This window comes from Rhineura floridana, chromosome 2 (assembly GCF_030035675.1).
Source record: "Rhineura floridana isolate rRhiFlo1 chromosome 2, rRhiFlo1.hap2, whole genome shotgun sequence".
Lineage (NCBI taxonomy): Eukaryota > Metazoa > Chordata > Lepidosauria > Squamata > Rhineuridae > Rhineura > Rhineura floridana.
In genome coordinates this window covers 158,325,370-158,350,364 of record NC_084481.1, presented here as the reverse complement: position 1 = coordinate 158,350,364, position 24,995 = coordinate 158,325,370, and positions in this window count along the sequence as shown.

The following is a 24,995-nucleotide window of genomic DNA, read 5'->3' as shown; positions in this document are numbered from 1 at the left end:
AAGAAAAATGGGGTTGCTGTAATAGTGAGAAGTGATGTAGCAAGAGCAATTAGGAGCTACAACGCAAGGTCTGAGCGAGTGATATCAATGAGATTAAACGGGAAACCTATCAACATAACCATCATCCAAGTCTATGCTCTGACAGGAAACGCAGAAGAAGAGGAATTGGAGAGATTTTACGCAGAAGTACAGGAAGAAATTGATCATACACCAAAACAAGATGTGCTGATAATCATGGGGTACTGGAATGCAAAAGTAAGGGACAGAGAAGAATTAGGAATTGTGGGGAAATGGGGCCTAGGAAACAGAAATGAAGCAGGAGAAAGACTTATTGAATTCTGTGAAGCCAATAATTTGTTTCTTGCGAACACATTTTTTGAGCAACCGAAGAGACGACTGTACACATGGACATCACCAAATGGTCAATATAGGAATCAAATTGTTTATATAATTGGTAGTAGAAGATGGAGAAGTTTTATACTTTCTGCGAAAACAAGACCAGGAGCAGACTGCGGTACAGATCATGAACTGGTCATATCAAAAATGAGAGTAAAGCTAAAGAAGAACAACAAAGAAATCATAATGCCAAAATACAATTTAAATAACATCCCAGAAGCATATAAAGATCAAATAAGGAACAGGTTTGAGGTTTTAAACTTAGTTGACAGAGAACCAGAAGAACAATGGAATGAAGTCAGAGACGTTATCAGGGAAGAATGCAAAAAGACAATACCTCTAGTTAAAAAGAGAGAAAGACCTCAATGGATGATTGAAGAAACTCTTAAAATGGTTAAAGAGAGAAGGAAAGCAAAAGCAAAAGAAGATAGAAACACAGTCAGAACTCTAAATGCAACAATACAATGACTAGTAGACAAAGAGAACTATTACAATAGTTACTGTATAGAAATAGAAAAGGACAACAAAAAGGGAAGAACAAGAGCCCTGTTCCAAAATATTAGAGAAATGAAAGGGAAATTTAAACCAAGGGATGTTGAATAATCAACAGGGGAACACAGTGACTGACTGAGATGAAATAAAAGGAAGATGGAAACAATACACTGAAGAACTCTATAAAAGAGATGCCAGGATGACAGATTCATTCACAGAGGAACCATATTATGAAGAACCAGAAATTTTAGAATGTGAGGTGAAAGCTGCAGTTAAAATACTTGGAAGAAACAAATGACCAGGAATAGATGGCATACCAACAGAGTTGCTACAAGCTACTGAGACTGAATCTGTCCAAATTTTGACTAAAATCTGTCAAGAAATATGGAAAACTAAACAATGGCCCACAGACTGCAAGCGTTCCATATACATCCCAATTTCAAAGAAAGGGGATCCCAGGGAATGCAGTAATTATTTAAATATTGCCTTAATATCCCATGAAAGTAAAGTGATGCTCAAGATTCTACAACAAAGGCTCTTACCATATATGGAGCGAGAAATGCCAGATGTCCAAGCTGGATTTAGAAAGGGAAGAGGCACCAGAGATCATAACGCAAACATGTTGGATAATGGAATCGACCAAGGAATTTCAGAAGAAAATCACCCTGTGCTTTATAGATTACAACAAAGCCTTTGACTGTGTAGATCATGAAAAACTATGGAATGCTTTAAAAGAAATGGGGGTGCCACAGCAGCTGATTGTCCTGATGCGCAACCTGTACTCTGGACAAGAGGCTACTGTAAGGACAGAAAATGGAGAAACCGATTGGTTCCCCATCGGAAAGGGTGTGAGACAGGAGTGTATTTTATCACCCTATTTGTTTAATCTATATGCAGAACATATCATACGGAAAGAGGATTAGACCAAGATGAAGGAGGTGTGAAAACTGGAGGGAGAAATATCAATAATTTAAGATATGCAGACAATACCATACTACTAGCAGAAACCAGTAATGATTTGAAACGAATGCTGATGAAAGTTAAAGAGGAAAGCACAAAAGCAGGACTACAGCTGATCGTCAAAAAGACTAAAGCAATGACAACAGAAGATTTATGTAACTTTACAGATGACAATGAGGACATTGAACTTGTCAAGGATTATCAATACCTTGGCACAGTCCTTAACCAAAATGGAGACAATAGTCAAGAAATCAGAAGAAGGCTAGGGCTGGGGAGGGCAGCTATGAGAACACTAGAAAAGGTCCTTAAAAGCATAAGAACATAAGAACATAAGAAGAGCCTGCTGGATCAGGCCAGTGGCCCATCTAGTCCAGCATCCTGTTCTCACAGTGGCCAACCAGGTGCCTGGGGGAAGCCTGCAAGCAGGACCCGAGTGCAAGAACACTCTCCCCTCCTGAGGCTTCCGGCAACTGGTTTTCAGAAGCATGCTGCCTCTGACTAGGGTGGCAGAGCACAGCCATCATGGCTAGTAGCCATTGATAGCCCTGTCCTCCATGAATTTGTCTAATCTTCTTTTAAAGCCGTCCAAGCTGGTGGCCATTACTGCATCTTGTGGGAGCAAATTCCATAGTTTAACTATGCGCTGAGTAAAGAAGTACTTCCTTTTGTCTGTCCTGAATCTTCCAACATTCAGCTTCTTTGAATGTCCACGAGTTCTAGTATTATGAGAGAGGGAGAAGAACTTTTCTCTATCCACTTTCTCAATGCCATGCATAATTTTATACACTTCTATCATGTCTCCTCTGACCCGCCTTTTCTCTAAACTAAAAAGCCCCAAATGCTGCAACCTTTCCTCGTAAGGAAGTCGCTCCATCCCCATGATCATTCTGGTTGCCCTCTTCTGAACCTTTTCCAACTCTATAATATCCTTTTTGAGATGAGGCAACCAGAACTGTACACAGTATTCCAAATGCGGCCGCACCATAGATTTATACAACGGCATTATGATATCGGCTGTTTTATTTTCAATACCTTTCCTAATTATCCCTAGCATGGAATTTGCCTTTTTCACAGCTGCCGCACACTGGGTCGACATTTTCATCGTGCTGTCCACTACAACCCCGAGGTCTCTCTCCTGGTCGGTCACCGCCAGTTCAGACCCCATGAGCGTATATGTGAAATTAAGATTTTTTGCTCCAATATGCATAATTTTACACTTGTTTATATTGAATTGCATTTGCCATTTTTCTGCCCATTCACTCAGTTTGGAGAGGTCTTTTTGGAGCTCTTCGCAATCCCTTTTTGTTTTAACAACCCTGAACAATTTAGTGTCATCAGCAAACTTGGCCACTTCACTGCTCACTCCTAATTCTAGGTCATTAATGAACAAGTTGAAAAGTACAGGTCCCAATACCGATCCTTGAGGGACTCCACTTTCTACAGCCCTCCATTGGGAGAACTGTCCGTTTATTCCTACTCTCTGCTTTCTGCTTCTTAACCAATTTCTTATCCACAAGAGGACCTCTCCTCTTATTCCATGACTGCTAAGCTTCCTCAGAAGCCTTTGGTGAGGTACCTTGTCAAATGCTTTTTGAAAGTCTAAGTACACTATGTCCACTGGATCACCTCTATCTATATGCTTGTTGACACTCTCAAAAATTCTAATAGGTTACTGAGACAGGACTTTCCCTTGCAGAAGCCATGCTGGCTCTGCTTCAGCAAGGCTTGTTCTTCTATGTGCTTAGTTAATCTAGCTTTAATCATACTTTCTACCAGTTTTCCAGGGACAGAAGTTAAGCTAACTGGCCTGTAATTTCCGGGATCCCCTCTGGATCCCTTTTTGAAGATTGGCGTTACATTTGCCACTTTCCAGTCCTCAGGCACGGAGGAGGACCCAAGGGACAAGTTACATATTTTAGTTAGCAGATCAGCAATTTCACATTTGAGTTCTTTGAGAACTCTCGGGTGGATGCCATCCGGGCCCGGTGATTTGTCAGTTTTTATATTGTCCATTAAGCTTAGAACTTCCTCTCTCGTTACCACTATTTGTCTCAGTTCCTCAGAATCCCTTCCTGCAAATGTTAGTTCAGGTTCAGGGATCTGCCCTATCTCTTCCACTGTGAAGACAGATGCAAAGAATTCATTTAGCTTCTCTGCAATCTCCTTATCGTTCTTTAGTACACCTTTGACTCCCTTATCATCCAAGGGTCCAATTGTCTCCCTAGATGGTCTCCTGCTTTGAATGTATTTATAGAATTTTTTGTTGTTGGTTTTTATGTTCTTAGCAATGTGCTCCTCAAATTCTTTTTTAGCATCCCTTATTGTCTTCTTGCATTTCTTTTGCCAGATGCAAAGCAAAGATGCATCACTGAACACTAAAGTCAGGATCATTCAGACCATGGTATTCCCGATCTCTATGTATGGATGTGAAAGTTGGACAGTGAAAAAAGCGGATAAGAAAAATAAACTCATTTGAATTGTGGTGTTGGAGGAGAGCTTTGCGGATACCATGGACTGCGAAAAAGACCAATAATTGGTTGTTAGAACAAATTAAACCAGAACTATCACTAGAAGCTAAAATGATGAAACTGAGGTTATCCTACTTTGGACACATAATGCGAAGACATGATTTATTAGAAAAGATAATAATGCTGGGAAAAACAGAAGGGAGTAGAAAAAGCGGAAGGCCAAACAAGAGATGGCTTGATTCCATAAAGGAAGCCACAGACCTGAACTTACAAGATCTGAACAGATGCTCTTGGAGGTCGCTGATTCATAGGGTCACCATAAGTCGTGGTCGACTTGAAGGCACATAACAACAATATGTTTTAATACGTGTTTAAAGAGGTTTTGTTTTAATATATTTTAAAGTCTGTTGACTAACATGGTATTTATCATTCATTTAATGTAAGTAAGCATAGTTAATGCATTTGACAAAGCTAGTCAACCTATTAATATAAAAGATCAAGAAAGTTCATTAAATAATGACTAATCAACTAAAAGCAGCTAAATCAAACCATCACAAACTAATTCTCATCAATGCTATCTCCAAAACCTTTATAAATTGTTAATTAACCCTGTCAAATTTAATGCTGTCAAAAGTATTTCATTCATACCCTATTCCTTCCATATCACTGTAGTCACTAACAATTAATTTTGTAAAATTTCAACCATAATAGATAAATCAGTTTCCTTGTTTTGATCGACCCAATATGTATCTATACACCTTATATCTATTTTCATTTTAAAAGAGTCTTGTGCTCTGTCTCCCCTGTGGACTCACCAAAGGGCTATCCTCTGGTGTACCTCTTTGGCACACCACTGTGGCGCAGCATTGTAACAGCCATATTGGCCCTGAAAAAGAGGCCTAGTTCAGCTCTGCTCAGTCCTATTACCTTCCCTCACCTAGGAGCCGCAATCAATGCCTGGGAAGGATAGAAGAGGCAAAAAATTGTCCCAACAGTGAGGAAATTCTCTTCATAGCTTCCTCCTGACAGTGGGCAGTTACCTCCATGCTGTGGAGATGAATCTTTTAATAATAATTTTTAAAATGAAGCAGTATGTATTATTACATCTGATATTATGTATTATTACATCTGGCACCTGGTTGGCCACTGTGAGAACAGGATGCTGGACTAGATGGGCCACTGGCCTGATCCAGCAGGCTCTTCTTATGTTCTTATGTTCTTATGTTCTTATGGTTGTATTTTCAGTGTTGTTTCCTAGGAGTCTTCTGTCCCTCCCCTGGATGTTTTTCTGCTCCTACAGTGCAATCTTTTACATGTCTATTCAGAATTGAGTCCCACTGAGTTCAGTGGGGCTTACTCCCAGGTAAATAGGTATAGGATTGCAGCCATAGCCTAGTGCAAAGATAGAATGACTGCCAAGCGTGACAGTCTTGGGGTTCATTACATATATATTTCATATTAAATGTGTATTTCATTTCTCACTGAACCCTGAGCCCTTTGCTGGGTTTAAATCAAAGGGGGGTATCTACTAAATAATGTCTTTTCCATCTTTCAGTGCTAAAGATATATATAAGATGGACTTGTGTCGTTTTACTTTCCACTGCCACTTGGAAAACTTTGATAAACACTCAAATCAAAAGCAGTTCTGCCTCCTTGCAGATATTTCTTATCTTTATGACTTGCTATTTGCATGAGAATGGAATCTTCATTTCTCCTGCATATTGGCTTACATCATAATTTCCCGTTTATCATGACTTTATCATGCTTTATTGTAAAGTTGTGGTAGTGGGGGGGGAGAAGAGAAACATCTGGTATAAGATGAAAGTAATAGGAAACATGCAGAAGAAAAAACTAAACTAAACTAAAACACAGGCTTACACAACTTGCGATCTTCCACCAAGGTGAAAGCAGACTGCTCACTCATCTCCTTTTGTGGCCTGCCAGTTGTTTGATGACCCTCATGTTTTTTGGAGGTTGCCTTCAGACTGTCCCTATTTTGCAAGAGGGATCCAAGCGCACCCTGGGAATTTAGGTTGGTGACATAACAGTGGCTTAAAGCACTTTGTTGCTCTCGCACCAGTAGCAGCCGGCAGGGTGGACAGGTGCGGCTGCATGGCGGTCCCAGCTTCCTGATGCATTCCCCCAACACTGTGGGGCACCACTGCTTACCAAGAAGGAGATGGGGAGGGCCAAGGTGTGGGGGGGTTGGGGGGTGCAGTGCACGGCAGCAGAAGCAGCAAATTGGCTCTGTCACTGCTGACCACACTTCCCTCCCTCCTTCCCCTCTCCCTCTCAGCAAGCAACAGCGACCTACGCTGTTGGGAAGCTGGAACAGCTTCGTGGTCACACCTTCCCTACTCTCGCTACTGCGTAGCACAACAAATGCACTTTCTAAAAAAAAAAAAAGGGTTTGTGTTCAGGTGTGACAGCGAAATGTACTGAAAAGGGTGGAATGAATGAATGATTAACAGGAAGATGTATAAACACCCTGCAAGCAAACCTGGGTGAATGTTCATTGTTGTATAACCACCCCACAAATAAATCAGAATGAATGCTCACTGAAGACTGGACACAGTCCAACCGCTATGTAAGCTTTGCACAAGCAAATCAGGATGAATGCTCAATAAAGAGATCAACTGGAGGAAGCTGCTGTCTCAGTCAATCAGCAAAAATAGAGGGCTATGTTCAGTTAGGTAGGTCACAGATGATGCAGGCCTACTTAAAAGCAGTATTTCCATAATTACCTCTTGCCATAAAGAAGACTGGTGAAGAAAGGGTTGCCATCAGTTTCCCCCCTGAAAATACTGGTGTGTATGAAAAGCTGAAATAATATCTGCATGACCAGTGGAAATTCAATAGGTAAAGCTTTTCCCACCATTGAATGGTAGTGATGAAGAAACCCTTGCCTGCTGCATGTCTCTCTTTTTCATGCACATATTAAAGGCACAGGAAACTTTCTGTTTTGTTTTTGTTTTAATGGCAACCCAACTCATGGATGATGAACAAGCTCCACACTCAAGATGTTCTTAAACTTACACTTGATTCTGGACTCTTAAAAAAAAAGTTCATAGCCATATTAATGGGGCAAGAAGACTATGAGTGACAAGTATGCCTGTCACAAATGCAGAAAATGAAATTGTCAGCTAGTCCACAGAAGAAAGCTTAAACCATTATTAGATTGGAAACACGTTGATTAAATGAGTTAATTGTTTTAAACAACTTGCATTTCCAAGGTGACTCGGCTGATCCTTAAAGGAGCTTTGTATGGTAATGTGACATTTTGCAGCCTACGCACACCCAATTATCTCTCGGAAAAGAAAAAAAATGACCACAGCTAAAAAGAGACTTGCAGTGAAACACACACGTCTGGGAGAACTGAAATTTGAGGACATAATGCTAGGGCCGGGCAAGGAAGCTGAAGAAGAGTACAGTTCTGCCAGCCTTTTATATATATGTGTGTGTGTGTGTGTATATATATATATATAAACCTGGAGCTACAAGCACAACTTTGTACATCCTGAGAGTCAGAGCTTAGAGTGTCTTCATCCACTTGGTAGACTTGCTGGAGTCAGTGAGACTCAAGAAGCAATGGGGGCAGTTGTGTCCTGGCAGCAGTGGTGCTCTGCTAGCCAGGCTAGGGCAGGACAAGGTGGTGGGAGCTCTGGCTTTGCAGCAGATGCCCCCCAAGCGCATGCATATCTGCAGGGCCATCCCTGCCCCCGAGCTCCCTGAACTTGCCACCTCCCTACCCTGCCCATCCCTATGCCAAGTGTGGCACCATTGCCAGGAGGACGCCACTGCCTTTGCCCCCTCTCCCCAAGCCACTGCTGGTGATGACCATGCCAGATGGTTTACTAACCTGTTTTCCCCCAAAGTAGCCCTTGTGGCAGCTCAAATCCCACAGCGCAACATCCTATCCCTTGACAACCTGATATGCACAAATTGAACAAGTAAGCTTTTCCTGGCATGGTGATTTTAAAAAGGGGGCGGGAATCACCTGGTATATTTCTGCACTCTAGGTGGCTGTTAAATGTAGTAGGAGCAGGAGCAGTAAAGAAGCAGGGCTTATTGCCGCTGGTGTAGGTTGCCTCTGACATTGACACAGTCTTGTTCCACATGATAATCACTGTCACAATTCGTGATGTGGGCCATGCAACTGCATGCCGATCTGCAATGGCAAATTGAGCAGCACACTGTAGCGCAGGCCAGAATTCACATTTCTGAAGGCTGGTGAACGCAGGTACAAGCTGTCTCTACGCATATACAAGCACTGGTGTGAAAGATACAGCTCAATTGTAATATACACAGGTACACAGACTGCATGCTCCTTGAACATGACATGTGAATAGCTTTACAGCTACTATAATGATATAGCTACATATGCGTGTATGCAGATTGTATATTTATTGAATGTAACCTGTGAACACCCCTCAGGTCTCCCACATTATACCTCGCACATAAGTGACTACTTTGACATTCCCAGAAACCACATAGGGAAGCACCTGAAGGAGTGTACAATTAATATTTCACATTTTTATTACATTTTGGGGTTAATCATTTAAAAGCAGAACATTAGCTACTCTCCTAGGAAGTCCAAAGTGTCAGGTCAATTAGCAGTATTAGTAACAAACATTTGTTCAGCTGCTGTTATGTGGGACAATGAAACATTGCAGGAACAGAATATGCTGTACAGTAAAGGCTACAAAAATTGGTGAGGGCCAGATTGGGTTGAGGAGGGAAGAGTTGTGCTCCTTTAAGGGTTATTCGAGGCCAGGAAAACCTGTTATAATTAGTAGCCCAGCTGTCACCAACAGGAACTACCCAAAGACCCTGTTCAATATGTACTGCACAAATTCTTCCACAAAGGTTACAAACTGCTCCTCTGCTGTTAAGAAGACCCTCCTTACATGCAGAAATTAAGTTGGAAAGACTTTCCCAGTTCATATCAGCAAAAGCTTCACCTGCTTAATTTCTGCACATCAGGCAGCTGTTCAAAGGACAGGATCAGAGCCATTGGGACTACTGGCAACCTGTTCTTTAGTGTTACCACCTTTTTTTCCTGGCTCTTGCACCTTAACAGCAGACTGATGTGCAGACATTAGGAGGGGATAATGATTAACTTCAAGCTATGAAATCTTCACGCTGCTGTTAAAGGCATAGAAAAAGTTGGCAACCTTTCTTTACTTTTATGCTTCTGGTCAGCTGGCAGACTGACAAGACAAGCTTTGCCTGCTTAATTTATCTTATATCAGACTATAGCTAAAGGCATAGGAGCAGGTTGGGCTGATTCTTTCTGGTCAGCTGGCAACCCTAATGTCAATGATGAAAGCATCACCACTGGACACTGAATTCTGCAGCTCTTGAATATGCAGCAAGTCCCAAGGCTGTTTGTTGTTCTGTAGTAATCCCTTATATATATTTTCTTCCATTTTCATTTTTTCCTCTTTATCGCTAAGTCTCAACTTTTCTCCTGGCTAAACAGAGGGTTGCCACCTTTTCCACTGCCCCTGCTTCTGCTTTCACAGCAGTCTAATTCACTCTCCTTTGCAACTGTTGTTGATGTTCAGGTGAGCACAAGCCTGTGTGTGCCTTAGGCTCACAGCAGAGCTATATCCCTTCCATTCAGCATTAGGATTGCGATCTCTTGTCCTGGACACCAGAAACCTACCATACCTTTAAATCTCCCAGCGTAATAGACAAGAATTACTAAGGGACCTTGAAGGTCCACAGTTCTGTGCTTTATTAGAGGGAAAGCAGCTGTCACTCTTTTTGAGGAATGCCAGCTTTTCAACAGCAGATTGATCTGCAGAAATTAGAAAGTGATAACCTTTAGCTGAATCCCATAAAACACTTAACCTGCCCATTTTGGGGAAGCATGCCAGACTGGTTTATTTCCAGCTGGTTGACAATCCTACTCCTCTCCCACATGTTCTTTTCCTGTGATTTCTCACATTTCCCCCTCTTCCAGTGCATTATAGGGTAGCCTGGTGCAAAAGAAAGAAGAGCTTCTGCGCCTTTAATAGTTGCATGATATGCTATACCTGCAGAAATTCTTGCTTCTGCAAAAATATTAAAGGTACAGAAGCCCTGCCCGCTTTTGCACATGGCCACCCTAGTGCAAGATTTGAAGGCATGTTTTTGGGGTGTCAGACAGTGGAGACTTCTGGCTCCAATGTTCTTAGGGCAGTGAATCTGCTCTGGGTTTTGGTCTGAACCTTTAGTCCGGGGTTTTTGCCTGCACCTTGGACAGCTCCTTGAAAGTTCAGGCAAAAACCCGGAGTGAATTCACTGCCCCCATTGACATCAGAGCCACCAGGCTCCACTGGTGCCAGGGAGAGAAGGCCAACTATTCATTATGTGGGAATAGCAGGAATCCTGCCATGTCAAAGAAATAAGATTACTAGGTACAATAACATGATTATATCTTAACACAAACATGGAGTTGGGCAGAAGGGACACACCCTATTTGGGGTTCTTCTGGGAGGAAGGTCAATAATAATAATAATAATAATAATAATAATAATAATAATAATAATAATAATAATAGGCTAACTAGACAATATGAGAAATGTGTGATTGTATTTCACGCTGTTTCTTATTAAAAAGAAATAGGTATATAGGGATCAGGTTTGGTACCATGGGACATGGGGAGGGGGATCTGACCCTTCTCCCTGGGCTGAAAATTGTCCCCCAAGGTGCTATTCACCTTGGTAGCAAGGCTGCCCTTCACCACCTCTTTCCCATGCACCACAGTCCCAATGCCTGCTATTAAAAAGAAAAGAAAAGAAAAGACGCATGGCATGCCATCACACATGTCTCATGCTGGTGAGTAGTTTGTCCCAGAGGGTGCCTAGAATCTGGTTAGAGATACACGGTACTTATGGCAAAGCCATTTGGGAACCATGAAGAAGCCACCAATTATCATCTCACTTCTAATTGGGCTGCCTCCCTGGTGGAGGGTAGCCAGGTCAGAGTACAAAAGATAGCAGGGCTCCTGTAGTTGTGCAGAAGTAGGAACTTCTGCAGATGTACTTGTCATATAAGCTACACCTGCTGAAATTCTCATTTCAATGCAACAATTAAAGGTTCAGACCTCACCTGGCTACCCTACCCTGATTCCTATTCCATCTTAAGGTCACCCCCCTGAGCTTTGGTTCGAAGGTATGGAAATAGTATTTCCCCCATACCCCAGTGCTTTCTTGGCCTGATATTTCTAGCCACAATGATTCTCTGGACTAATATGGTTCCTCCTAAGGTTCCCAATTTATTGCACCCAATCTCCCCTTTGACATTTAGGCCAATGCCAGTGCAATCTACTCTGTCCTTCTATAGATTTTTAATCCCAGGAAAACGGTGTCTCGCTTGATTGTCAGCATTCCACCGGGCTTCTGATCTGTTCTCTTCCAACAATACCAGGCACTCTAATGCACCCAGCTTAGCTTTGAGGCTTCAGAAACATGTATAGTGTTGTCAGTAGGAGAGTTTGGACAGGAAGGTATTGATGAGGCCAGAATGACTGTTAATGCTCCTTTATGGTTAACAAGGCCAAGTTGCTAGATAGGTCTTTTTGCTAGGAAAATTAAAGGTTGGTGATGCTTGGAAAAGGTGACTCATCCCCTCACTCCAAAGGGAGAGAGCGAGCGGGGTGTATGTACAAAGGAAGAAAATAATAGAAGCTGAAGTTTTTGAATGTGGTGAACAGAGGAAAGAGGGATGTCTCTTTTTGGAGATCTGATATGAGAGCAGTGGATTTGCTATTGGAGTGTTTAAGCTATCTATCTCTACTAGGGTTGCCAGGTTCAGGACCTGAGACTGATCCTGTATCTTTAGCAGAAGAGAAAGTCAGTCAAGTGCAGGTGTTCTTGCAACACTGTAATGGGAAAAACCATAAGGTGGAATTTTTCCTTCCCCCTGCACAACTTTTAAAGATACAGAAGACCTCTTGGTTGCCCTCCAATCAAGCCTAAGTAGTGTGACTAGATTTGCCCACATTCAGCCCTTGCTGTCATTGCATCTACCTCCCTTTTTTCCCCTTGTCAAAAGTCAAGATTGCAAGCTTTTGGGGAGCAGGGATCTGTCTTTTGTCTCTAATGAAACTCTGTGTCATGTACATACATGGTGCTGAAAGAAAGAAAGAAAGAAAGAAAGAAAGAAAGAAAGAAAGAAAGAAAGAAAGAAAGAAAGAAAGAAACAAAGAAAGAAAACTGCACCTCTGTTATTTCCACTGAGATGGTGGAGTAGTTCTCAGCTGATATGGAGTGTGTGTGTGTGTTTTCCATGCTCAGCCAGCCTTCAAGTTTTGTGTTCTGTCAGATACAATGCTAAAGTTGCTAGCATTTCTCAAACAATCGCTCCAAACTAATGAAAGGTTTTCCTTCGCAGACATTTCCCTGTTCCGCTGCTTCCATATCAGATAATTACCTCACGAACTGTTGACATGTGTAGGATGAAGCCTTGGTGCTAAATTTGCCAACACACTTCAAAAAGACGGCTATCCTTTGTACCCGATCCTTGCCAAACAGCTTCAAGGTCTGCAGCACACAATTGCTCATTGTTTCACATGCTCATGGAACACTTGGTGTCATGTCCTTCAAAACCTTTTATTTCATGATGCTTATTTAAATACAGATTGGCCTGGTTCATGCAACACAGTAAGCCACACCATGTGAACATGTGGGCTCCCAGAGAGGAGCTCACCGTTGCTCTGCCCCTCCATGATTTTCTCTGCTGCTCTGCTACACTGAGCTAAGTCCAGCATGCTGTCCAAACACAGGCTCCTGATTAAGCTCTCTCCTCACTGACCAGGAGCTGAAGCCAAGGTTTCTCCTCAGCTCAGTGCAGGAGTAAAAAAGTCTGGAGAAGAGCAAGGTAGCTAAGCTCCTCTCCAAGAGCCCGTGCATTCATTCACAGTCTGGGTAGCCAGCGTTTGGCTTACCGTGTCATGCGAGCCAGCTGACTATGTCTAAACATAGTCTTATTTTAAACATGTTTTATTTGTTCATATTGCATAAATATAAAGAGAAGTATATGACGAAGACTATAGGCAAATCAAAAGATATTATACTACAGATCAAATAAAAACATATTTGATATTTACATTCAAAATACTGTAAACCCATAATTTATATTTAACATATATTTTCTTATTCTGTTACAATGAATAAGGTTTATCCATTTTCTACCATCGTCCATTTTTACTTTTTAAATAATGAGTTATTTTAGCCATTGTAGAGGGAATACATTCTTGCCTTCACTTTTTTGCATATATTATCCTAGCTGCTGTTAAAATACAGGATACTTACTCTCTAGGCTAAAATATCATTTATGTTTTCTTCTTTTCCTCCAAAACTTCTTTGGCTGATCACACTTCCACCACATATAGAAAAAATCTCCTGTGTCTTTTTCGCATTTCCAACACATTATGAGCAATTTTTTTTATTAACTGTGTGTATTTGGGCTAAAATACATGTTTTAAATGCATTCTTGGTATGTTTTTAGAGTTAAGACCTGTATCACAAAATTTGGAGACGTCTGAAATCTGACAGATAATCACATTCCAGTCTGCACATTAATTTGGGAGGTGTGGATCAAATCAGTTCACATTAGAATTCACAGAAACTGAATTCCTCAAACACCCTTAGTTGAATCTTCCTTGATGCCCCATTGAAGCATTTCCTTCACTAGTATCAGCTTATGTCGTGTTGACTTGCTGCCATTAAACACCCTCAGTTGTTATTTTTAATATGTTTATATTGCTATCAGCTCCTGGTCCCCATGTCTCCAGGTTGCCCAGCTGTGCATACAAATCTTTGCCTTTTCCAAGTGATCCTGCAGAGCAGGGGAGGGCAATAATAAATTTTGTTCCTGAAGATAATGCTTAAGTCTCCCAAGGTAGTGGGCATTCTGTTCTCTCTCTGATCTAAAGAGCCTGAAAGAGGGAAGGCAGCTAGTGAGAACTGGGGGTGGGGGAATGACAAGGATCTGTTGAGATAGGCCAAGCAGATGGCAGACCCCAGAGGGCCTTCAGCACAGTGCTACTAATAGACCCTGTCCTGGTTGGGGGGGCATCTATAGTCTTGGTCTTACTGGGACTGTAGATGTATAAAATCTAGATATAGTTTTATAGATTTTATAGATCCAGGGTCATACCAGGTCTCTAGAACTATAAAATGTATAGAATGCATGGTTCTATAGGTCATGGTAATGCATTTTGGGTAATTAAATATGGCAGGTGGCCACCAATAGATGAGAGCAGAGCTTGACTCCCATTCAAAATCAGTTGCCCACCCAACACTAAAATGGCTCCAGAGGTCCAGCAGGGAGGGTACTGTCAGGATGTATGGTTGGAGTTCTGATGTTTCTGAGAATGAGCTAGGAGAGGGGGGCAGCTGGGCTGAGGCATCTGAAGGGGAGGGGGAAGCTTCCCAGATAGAGGGGGGAAATCTTGAACAGACAACAGACTCGTTTCCCATGCACTCCCCCCCTAGGAATGTGCTGCAGTTACAGACAGAGAGGGAGGAGGAGGACCAAGGTCGTTCAGCTGCAGAGAAGGGTAGAGAGAAATCGCCTGAAGTGTTGGGCCAACCCCCCCCACTTCCTACCATCCTTTCCGAATCAGAAGGGGAGGAGGCAGCCGCCCCCCCATCGCCCCGCACCCGAAGACAGTTAAAAAGGCGCCAAAGAAAAGAGGAGGGAAGGGGCGTAGATGTGGGCAGTTTGAGGCGGAGTGAGAGGAGCCGGGCCCGAAAGCCCCCTTGATAAGGGACGGCGAATGCTTGAAACCCTGTTCTATCAACTCTCTTCATGAGAGGTTCATGTTAAGAGTTCATGAGGCGGAGAAGCCTATGTCTGGAAATTACTCTAATAAAAACTGATTTGCTTTCATCAAGTGATTCTGTTCTTGAGTCCCAACCCGGGCACGACAAGTACTGAGTGGTAGTGTGGTGGTACAGGGCTGGTAGAGGACTTTCTGAACCCATGGGGCCCTTGACCGGTGCCTGATCTTCCCATCCTCTGGCATTGGGTCTGGAGACAGGCCTCATTAATCTTTCTGTTATTGACCCCTGTGTGAGTTGTTTTGCTTTTGATTTCCAGACTCTCATCATGAAGTCACACACACACAGTGGTGAGTGACTGAGAGCAAACTAATGATGTTATCCCAATGAATAACCCTGCTGCAAGAGGAATTTCTGTGGAGCAGTGTGATGTCCCTGTATGTAGATATTACAGTAAATACAACTCTGGGGTCTTCAGTACTAGAATGATGTATTGCAGGTCATTTGGTGCAAGGAAGATGATTGGGCTGGAGTTATGAGAGTCACCTACCTAATGATGGCTGTGGCATCACTACACAACTGCCTTCCCTCATACCATTTTATATCCTGAATCCTCCCATTTTTTAAAAAAATTCCCCTACTATTTCAACCTTTGCTCCTGCATTCTTCATGAGAAGCTGTGTATTCTTTGTTATAGTCCTTGGGAGAAGGTCTCAGGTAGGGTTGCCAGGTTCATGGCCTGAGAATGATCCTGTATCTTTAGGAGAAGAGAAAGTCAGCCAAGTGCAGGTGTTCTTGCAACATTTTAATGAGAAAAACCACAAGGTGGAATTCTCCCTCCACCCTGCACAACTTTTAAAGATACAGAAGACCTCTTGGTTGCCAGGCCTGGCCTCCAAGAGGTCTGTATCTTTAAAAGTTGTGCAGGGAGAAGGGAGAATTTCACCTTATGGTTTCACCCATTACAATGTTGTAAGAACACCTGCACTTGGCTGACTTTCTCTTCTCCTAAAGATACAGGACCAGTCTCAGGCCATGAACCTGGCAACCCTAGTCTCAGGAAATATTTTTTTAAGAGCTGCCTCCAGTGCAGGGCCATAGCTCATGCTTTGCAGGCCAAAGGTCCCAGGTTTATCAATACTTGGCATCGTAGGGCTGGGGAAAAGACTCCTCTCTGAAATTCTGGAAAGCTGCTACAAATCAGTGTAGGCAGTATTGAACTTGAGGAACTGATGACCTGACTTAGTTTAAGGCAACTTTCTATGACACAGTGGGCCAGCAAAGCTTCACCTGACCTGTAAAGCTGCTGGCTCTGACAGTGGAACCCCAATATGAGCAACTCAGTGCTCAGGCACAGACTGAGAGTAGAACTGGTTTACCCACAGGTATGAAACAAAGCCCCACTGGCCATTTTTGTTAGTGAAAAGTGGCTTCAGAAGGGGGCAATTTGGAACAGGGGTGTGTGTTTAACCCTTTCCCTACCTACTAATTTCCTACTGCAATTCTCACCCAGTTGCTTTTCTCCCTGGGGAGTTCCAGACATGCGTTTGCAAAGAGCTCTCCACGTTCCATTATAGATGTTTGTGAACTCTACCCTGCGGTGCTCTGAGGTTGGCCATCATCATTTAACTGTTTGCTTGCTTCCCACTCAACTATCCGCTCACCCCCAAACCATCAGACTTGACAGCTAGGTTATCCCCACCTTTTTGTATTTGGTGGCAATGGAAATATAATTGTAATTGGTTAGTGGGAGTAGCCTGCTAGTCAATGGAAGCAATATAGTCCTGGGTAGGAATATAGGAAAAAATCAATTCCGTTCACTTTTAAAGCCGAATCTGTCAAATTTGCACTTTCTGAAAGGATAGCCAAAACACAGCCACCCTTTGAAATTCATACTTATCCCAATTTTGCAGTGCAGTTCTCCAACCAAAAAATGTTTTAACAATGCATATATTAGGGGAAAGTGTGCATAAAAATGAATAAAAGTGAAAGTAATATACAAAATGCATTATATAAGAAATGGCTTGCAAAAAATGTACATTAGTCAAAATTGCATCCAAAAATGTGTTTATTACAGTTAATCTTTTTTGGGTCCCAAACCTCTTTGAGAATCGGATAAAAGCTATGGACCCCCATAATTTTATTGCATTGGTTATTTATTTGTTTGTTTGTTTTGCTCCTGGTTCACAGACCCCGTGAAGTCCCAGTTAAGAAATCCTGCTTTATCAGGAGAAATCTCCCAAAGAATTAGGAGAAGTTTGCTGAAGAATTCAGAGAAAAAAGCTGAAGAATTTTCATGAAGATTTTTTAATGTGAACTGAATTTAAGGCTGGGAAAATGGGAAACGGTGAGAACTGAAATCGACAGTTCCTTCGATCCTTTGCCCTGGGAAATGCCCTTCCATCCGGAAAGGCCCACCGCAAAGCACCACAGTCTCCCCCAGAAGTCACGGGGTACTTGGTGAATGTAGTATGTGGTGTGAATAGAAATCCTAGGATACTCTGCAAAATGGATCCCAGCAGAAGAACAACTGGAGATGCTGAGATGAGAAGGGGAAGGAATGCACCATATCCACTACGCAAGCCTTTGTGAGAGAAAATGATATTAAAGTAAAGATTGGGAGTGAGAGACCCTGCGCGAAAGTCACTGAGCCAGGAAGAAAGAAGCCACATCACTCCGCATGGGACAGAAACAAAGGCACACAAGTTAGGGAGGGTTGGGGGAGAGAGAACAAAAAGAAGAGAAAGCCTGCAGGGCAGCCAGAATGAACGTGTGGGTACGCTGAGCAGAGCACAAAGGAGACAATACAAATGTGATATGGATTTGCAGGTGGTTTGTTGCTTTGCATGTATTTTTGGTCCTTGCCTCCCTTTATGTCCTTCTGTAATAAATAAACTTCGGAGGTCTTAATCTTGTCAAAGCAAATGCTACACATCAGAAGCCAATTCAGGAAAACATGCCTGTAGATACAGAGAGTTTTTTTCCTTTCAGATTTCTGAAACCGACTGAAGTTTCTTCGCTATTTTAAGTAGCTGGGACATGTTTTCATTGATCAGCCTCGCATCCATGATCCGTCTTCCAGAGCTTTGCATTTCATTTAGAATGTAGTATTTGGTGCAGAACATTGTACAAAATGAGGCTCGCTGCTTTTTCACCCCTCCTCCCCTCCCCTCCCCAAAGTCTTTCTTTCCATCCACACAAGCCCTGCTCCACCCTGCACCGCACAAGGTTCTAGTCCTCATGGCTAGAAAGGAAGTAAGTTTGAAAGCATACCTATTTGCATTAAAGCTGGCTAAGGACAAAGAGCACAATCCAGCCAATTTAAGCACATTAAAGTCCCTCCAAGATCAGTGGGAGAGTTAAGAACCCATTGAAAGCAATATTGTTTCAAAGATTACATATTTCCTATACTCGTGGGGGGGGTCAGCAAAATCCAAAAATTATGCCCATTTGGCTGTGTTTATGTGTGAGTATAAGCGTATATTTTTACTGCACAGAGGTATTTTCCATGTAAGAAACTGATGTTTGAAATGGCTCTTACTGGAGCAAATGGACACTTTGCTTCCAGGGTGCATAGCAGCTTGGAGATGAGTGATATTTGACATGAAGTGTAGAGGGGAAAGGGGTAAATCCACCCCCTGTACTCTGTGGTCTCAGTCCTCCCCACAGTTGTTATTGTTAAGGGTGGGGGAACACGTCAAATGCTTTCATACAGTTAATATCTTGTCTGTTTTGTTTGATCAAGCACATGAGTTTTAATTGATTCATCAGCTGCATACATTTGCATATGGGTAAAAACATTGTTGCCTTGACCCATTCGCTGACTTGTAAATATTTTGAAATATGGTGAGTGGTCATGGGTCAGTGGTAGACCATAAACTTTCCATGCAGAAGGCCCTGGGCTCAATCCCCAGCTGCTGCCAGTCAGTGTAGACCACTGGTTCCCAAACTTTTCCCCCTACGGGCCACTTGAAAATTGCTGAGGATCTTGGCATTGCAATATTTTTTCTGCCTGTTGTAGCCATTGCAATGCCCCATGCTAGATGATGATTGATTTTTACTTGTATTTTATTGCTGCTTTTATTTCTTATATTGGATTTTATTATATTATGATTTGCATTCCATAGAATTCAAATTGAAGTACAATAAAGTACAACATAAGAAATAAAAGACACAATAAAAATACAATTAGAAATCAGCATTAATGTATAGCATGGGCACACCATGGAGCACCTGAATGAAGCTTTTGGACCACTGGTAGACCATGGACCACAGTTTGGGAACCCCTGGTGGAAACAATCCTTAGCTACATGGACCAGCTGTCTGACTGATTATTACTATATTGTATTGGCTTTGCGCTAAGAAGAGCTCTGCTGGACTAGACCAAAGATCTGACTTGTCTAGCATTCTGTTCTCACCAGGGGTATAGTGGTCTTGGGGGGTCTTAGACCCTCTACCTTTGGGGGAGCAGGGTCCCAGCAGGGTCCCTATGTCTCCAGCATCCTATGACCCTGAAAGGGGAGTGTGTTAGCCACCAAGAATTCTTTTAACGTGCTTCCTTGTCCTTTCCTGCTGATTGGAGCCAATCAGAGTGAAAGGAGGTGAGTCAGCCACTGAGAAGACTCTTTTCAATAGCTAACACTCTCCCCTTTCATGCTTATTGGCTCCTAGGGACGTCTGTTGTTGTGGGAGAAGTCAAGAACAAGGATCTCATTCTTAACTCCGCAGCTAAAAAATGGATGAGAGAGGGTGTGGCTGTGACTATCATGAAGGGACCCCACACTTCTGAATTTGCCACCACACTACTGGTTCTCATAGTGGCTAACTAGATGCCTAGGAAAAGCCCACAAGCAGGACATGAGTGTAATAGCACTGTCCCACTAGAGATCCTCAGCAACTACTATTCAGAGGCAAACTGCTAGTAGCCATTGATAGACTTATCCAGGTCTTCCTTGCAAAGATGGGATGTCCTATCTAAGTCAGTTATTTATTCCCAAGTATAGGAGGGCATTCTCTCTGGCTCGATTTAATGTTTTACCTTCCAAATTTCTGGATGGCAGATACAAAAAAACTCCAACCAACAACAGATGCTGCCCCTGTGATAATGATGGAGTCTATTTCACATGTCTTGTTCAATTGTAGTTATTACGAAGGGACCAGAAAAGACCTAATACACCCTATTATGCAGTTTTTCCCAGGCCGTTCCTCTGAGTCCCTTCTGATTATTTTACTTTAGGGTTCAGATAAGGAAATTACTGAGCAAGTGGCAAAATTCCTGAACTTGGCCATCTTGACTAGACAACGTATGATTGTTAATGGCAACTAAAGTAATGGAGTTGTTTTTATAATCTAGTATGCTGTATGTTGTAGTTTGTGTTATGTATTCTTTTATTTCATAACTTCTAATATTATGTTCTGTATTTCTGGTCAGTTGACTGTAAATAAAGATTTGATTTGACTTATCCTCCATGAATGTGTTTAGTATCCTTATAAAGCTGTCCAAGTTGGTGATCATCACTAGATCCAGTGGTAGTGAATTCCATATTTCAGCTGTGTTCCCTATGAATGAGTATGGTGTCCTGAACCTCCCACCGTTCAGTTTCATCTAAAGAGGCATTCCTGTGTGAGAAAGAAGTGATAGCTCGTTTTAGATGGTGCTCACTGTCTTATTTATTTATTTATTTATTTTATATCCTGCCCTTCCTCTCAACAGGAGCACAGGGCAGCAAACAACACTAAAAACACCATAAAACATCATAAAACCAGACTTTGAAATGTATTAAAACAAAACATCTTTAAAAACATGTTTTTAAAAAAGCTTTAAAAACATCTTTAAAAGCAATTCCAACACTGTCTGCAGTTGTGCTTGCACTAAAATATTTTTCAAAAAACCAAAAACCTGCCCCCGAATTAATTGAGGGCACCTTTATAATCGATTAATCTAACCTATTCTTCAATTAAACATTCAGACCTAACAAAAATAGCCTTAAAATGTGACTTAAGATTATAATAAGAGGAGAGGTCCTCTTGTGGACCTGGTTAGGTAACAGGAACCAGTGAGTAGGAATAAATGGACAGTTCTCCCAATGGAGGGATGTAGAAAGTGGAGTCCCTCACAGACTGGTATTGGGACCTGTGCTTTTTAACGTGTTCATATACAATCTATAGATAGAGGTGAGCAGAGAGGTAGCCAGGTTTGCTGATGATGCTAAATAGTTTAGAGTCATTAAACCAAAAAGGGATTGTGAAGAGCTCAAAATGACCTCTCCAAAGTCCTGTCCTGCTTCCCAGCTTCCCACAGACAGCTGGATGGCCTCTGTGACAACAGGATGCTGGACCAGATGGGCCACTGGCCTGATCAAGCAGGCTCTTCCAATGTTCTTTAGACTTACTCTGTATGGCCAGTCACGTGTATATATATCTGGCAGGCACGAGAGCAATATTCCCTGATTAAAGCTCTTGACACTATAGTGTTAGATTCTCATTTTGCAATACCAATTTCATAGGCAATGAGGAGTCACCAAGCACCAAACCTGTTTGCAGACTTTTCATAAGCATCTGGTTGACCACTATGAGAATAGGGTGCTGGACTGGATGGGCCTTATGTTTTTATGTTATATAAACCATGTAACTTTTGCTACTGTGAAGCCAGGTTTATTGTGGGTCGAAAGGGAAATTCAAGTGAACAGCTAAAGATGCCCCTGACTTTTCTGTTTATCAGTGCATTTAAAATACATGATTGCCCTCTGCTGGAAGGAATTTTTAAGGCCACTTCATACATGCTTCTTTCACAACCACATATTGGCTCAGTAAAAAAACAAGTAACATGGACGTCTGGGCATTCTGATATATGTGAAGAGCATGCACGTGTATAAAATAGTTCCTGCATGTACATGTGTTTGGAGGCCATAGAGCCTGATGTCCATTCACATCCAAACATGCCTAAAACTGACTCATAGTCCATCAAGTCCATTATTGCCTACCCTGGCTGGCAGTGGCTCTCCAAAGTGTTAGTAGGAAGGAGGAGCGGGAACCCCAAGATGCCAAAAAAAGGGATTCTAGTATAAAATCCAAATTGATATAAATCGATTTGGATTTTATACTAGAATCCCTTCCTTTTTTTGGCATCTTGGGGTTCCCCCTCCTCCTTCCTATTGCTGCTTTTGGATGCCATCCACCCCTGTTGTCTCCAAAGTGTTAGGCAGAAGCATTTCTTAAAGCCCTGCTATTGGAGATTTTTCATCTGGCAATGCCAAGCATTTAACCTGGGACCCTCTATTTAGAGGCAAACACATCTGGGAAAGCATCCAGAGCAAGCTATCCCAGTGTGTTAGAGAGAAAGCTTCCTTCTGTGCATTTCACATGTGAAGATGCTTGTCTCATTTTTATTTAGAGACTTTTAAGAGACTATTCTATTCTGTGGCGGCCCCTAGGCTGTGGAATGCTCTTCCTAGGGATACAAGAATGACCCCCTCCCTGCAGTCCTTCCGGCGTCAAGCAAAGACTTTCCTATTCCAACAAGCTTTTGGTACTGACGGTTGCTAAAGTTGGGACTGCTGGGAACTGCACTACTAATGCCGAATGTGTGTGAGAAACAGAGTTCGGTCTATATAACTTGTTACTAACCATCTTGAGCAAATTTCAAAAGGCAAGGTACACACATTTTAAGGAAATAAATATAAGAGCTTTTCCGCATGATCAAATGAAGTGTACATTAACCTTCTTGGGGGCATTTTGTCCTTTCGGGCAAGTTCTTACAGCATTCAGCAGCACTGTTTAGCATTTGCAGACATAACAGTATTTCAGCTACACCTGTGTTTCTGGACAGCAAACTGGTTATGCACAACAGATAAATGGGCCAGTGATGCAACCCTATTTTTCTTTCTTTCTCTTTTTTAAGTATCTAGGTAGGCAGCCAACTCTGAGCTATGTTCTGTACATTTATTATAGTTATTTGTAGGGATTTTTTAAAAACACACTTTCTTAAAATACATTTTGTGTGTTTCACACACATATACACACACAAATTAATCTTGAATTTATTCTACACACAGCAGGCCTTTAATCAGAGAGAGAGAGAGAGAGAGATGAAATTTGAAATGGGATCCCTGATAACATTGTATCACTTCCAGATGCAACAGCATGAGGGTGGGTTTGGGATTCAGGAGGAGAACTGCCTTGCCAAATAAGACAAAGGTGGTAATTCTGGGTGATGGATGCTCAGTCTAAGGAGTAGGAGAATACTTCAGAAAGCCAACTTTGACTAGGTTTCCAAAAGGCTAAATGCTTTCTCCAGACTTTTTCACTCAGCCCCTTGTGGGCTCAAGGGGTGGACAAAAGGATTTCCTAGACCTTTCCTTAGGACTTGTCAGCTTCAGAGCTTGTGTTGAACAGCACAGAAATATTCTGGCTTCAAATAATTTCTAAAGAAGCTAAAAGAAAGGGTTGTAACACTGTAAGAAAGTATTGCTGGAGTGGGGTCATTAGGCAGAGTAAGGTGGCTGCTTCAAACCACAGATTTGGGGTGTCATGAAAGAGCAGCAAATATTTATTTGTTGTTATTGTATTTTTACTGCTAGGAAGAGGAAGAAGTTCTTGTGGGATTTTCTACCTCAGGTGCCAAAATAACTTGGCTGGCCTTGAATACTGTGCCCCTTGACCTGGGGTGCCCCACCTCAGGCAGCAAAATGCCTTGGGCCAGCCTTGGCACCAGCTGCACACCATATGACAATCAATAAGGGCTCATGACACTCAGACAGCCACATTCCACAAAACAGTAAAACCAGCTCAGATGGCTTTATAAGGGGATTAGACAAATTCATGGAGGTAAAGGCTATCAATCGCTGCTAGTCATCATGGCTGTGAACTAGTTCCAGGATCAGAGGCAGGGTGCCTCTGAATACTAGTTGCTGGGGAACATGAGTGGAGCGAGTTCTGTTGTGCTCATGTTCTGCTGCCATGATTCACATAGGCCATCAGGTTGGCCACTGTGCCAAGAGAATGCTAGATGAGGTGGGCCTTCTGCCTAATTCAGCATGATTCTTCTTATGACTACATTATTTGATAAAAGGCTCACATTTTTTCCAGCAATGAAGTATCATCATTGGAGTTCTCTAAAAGTCAGGACTTAGACAATCATTTGGTTGACCAGCATAACATCACAACTCAGAATATGCTGTCATTACATTCTCACTCCCCCACCTTCCAAAAAAACAAGATGTATCATCTTGTTGTAATTTAACATAATTAGGCTCTGAAATGGTTGCAGGGCACATTCTAAAAAAAAGGGGGAGGGCAGAGAATGACCAGTTATTCAAGCAGGAACATGCAAATTTGTTCTGAATGTGTATTTGTAATTATTGTGATTTCAGACAAAGCTATGTTATTCCAAGTGCAAATGACCAATTAAGTCTGTAATTGGCCCTTTACATGTGAACTGCTTAACTGGAGTGCAAAGCAATAGTAACTGTGCATGCAAATCAGGCGGTTCATTGTGAATGGCTACATTTAAAGCTCAGGTCTTCTTCCATGGTGGAACATTACAAAGCAACGATAGTTCTGTAAGGGGTACATTATAGGGGTGTTGTCATCTCTATAAATGTATGTTCCAACATTCCACTGTATTCTATAGTAAAGAAATAGACTCTAGCATAAAACTATGCAGATAGGATTCTCAATGGCAGGAATCAGCAGTCAAAGATAACCGGTTAATACACACACACATTTTTAATTTTTGTGTGTGTATGTATATGTATTCTTATAAAATTGTTTGTAATTGTGTTAGGTGAACTCATGCCCAAAGGGTACAGTAACCAAACAGGCCACTGAAGAAGGCTAAGATGCCAAAACATGTCTGGCATGTATGTATCCAGATAATCTTCTGAGGAATAGCCTATTGCCAAAA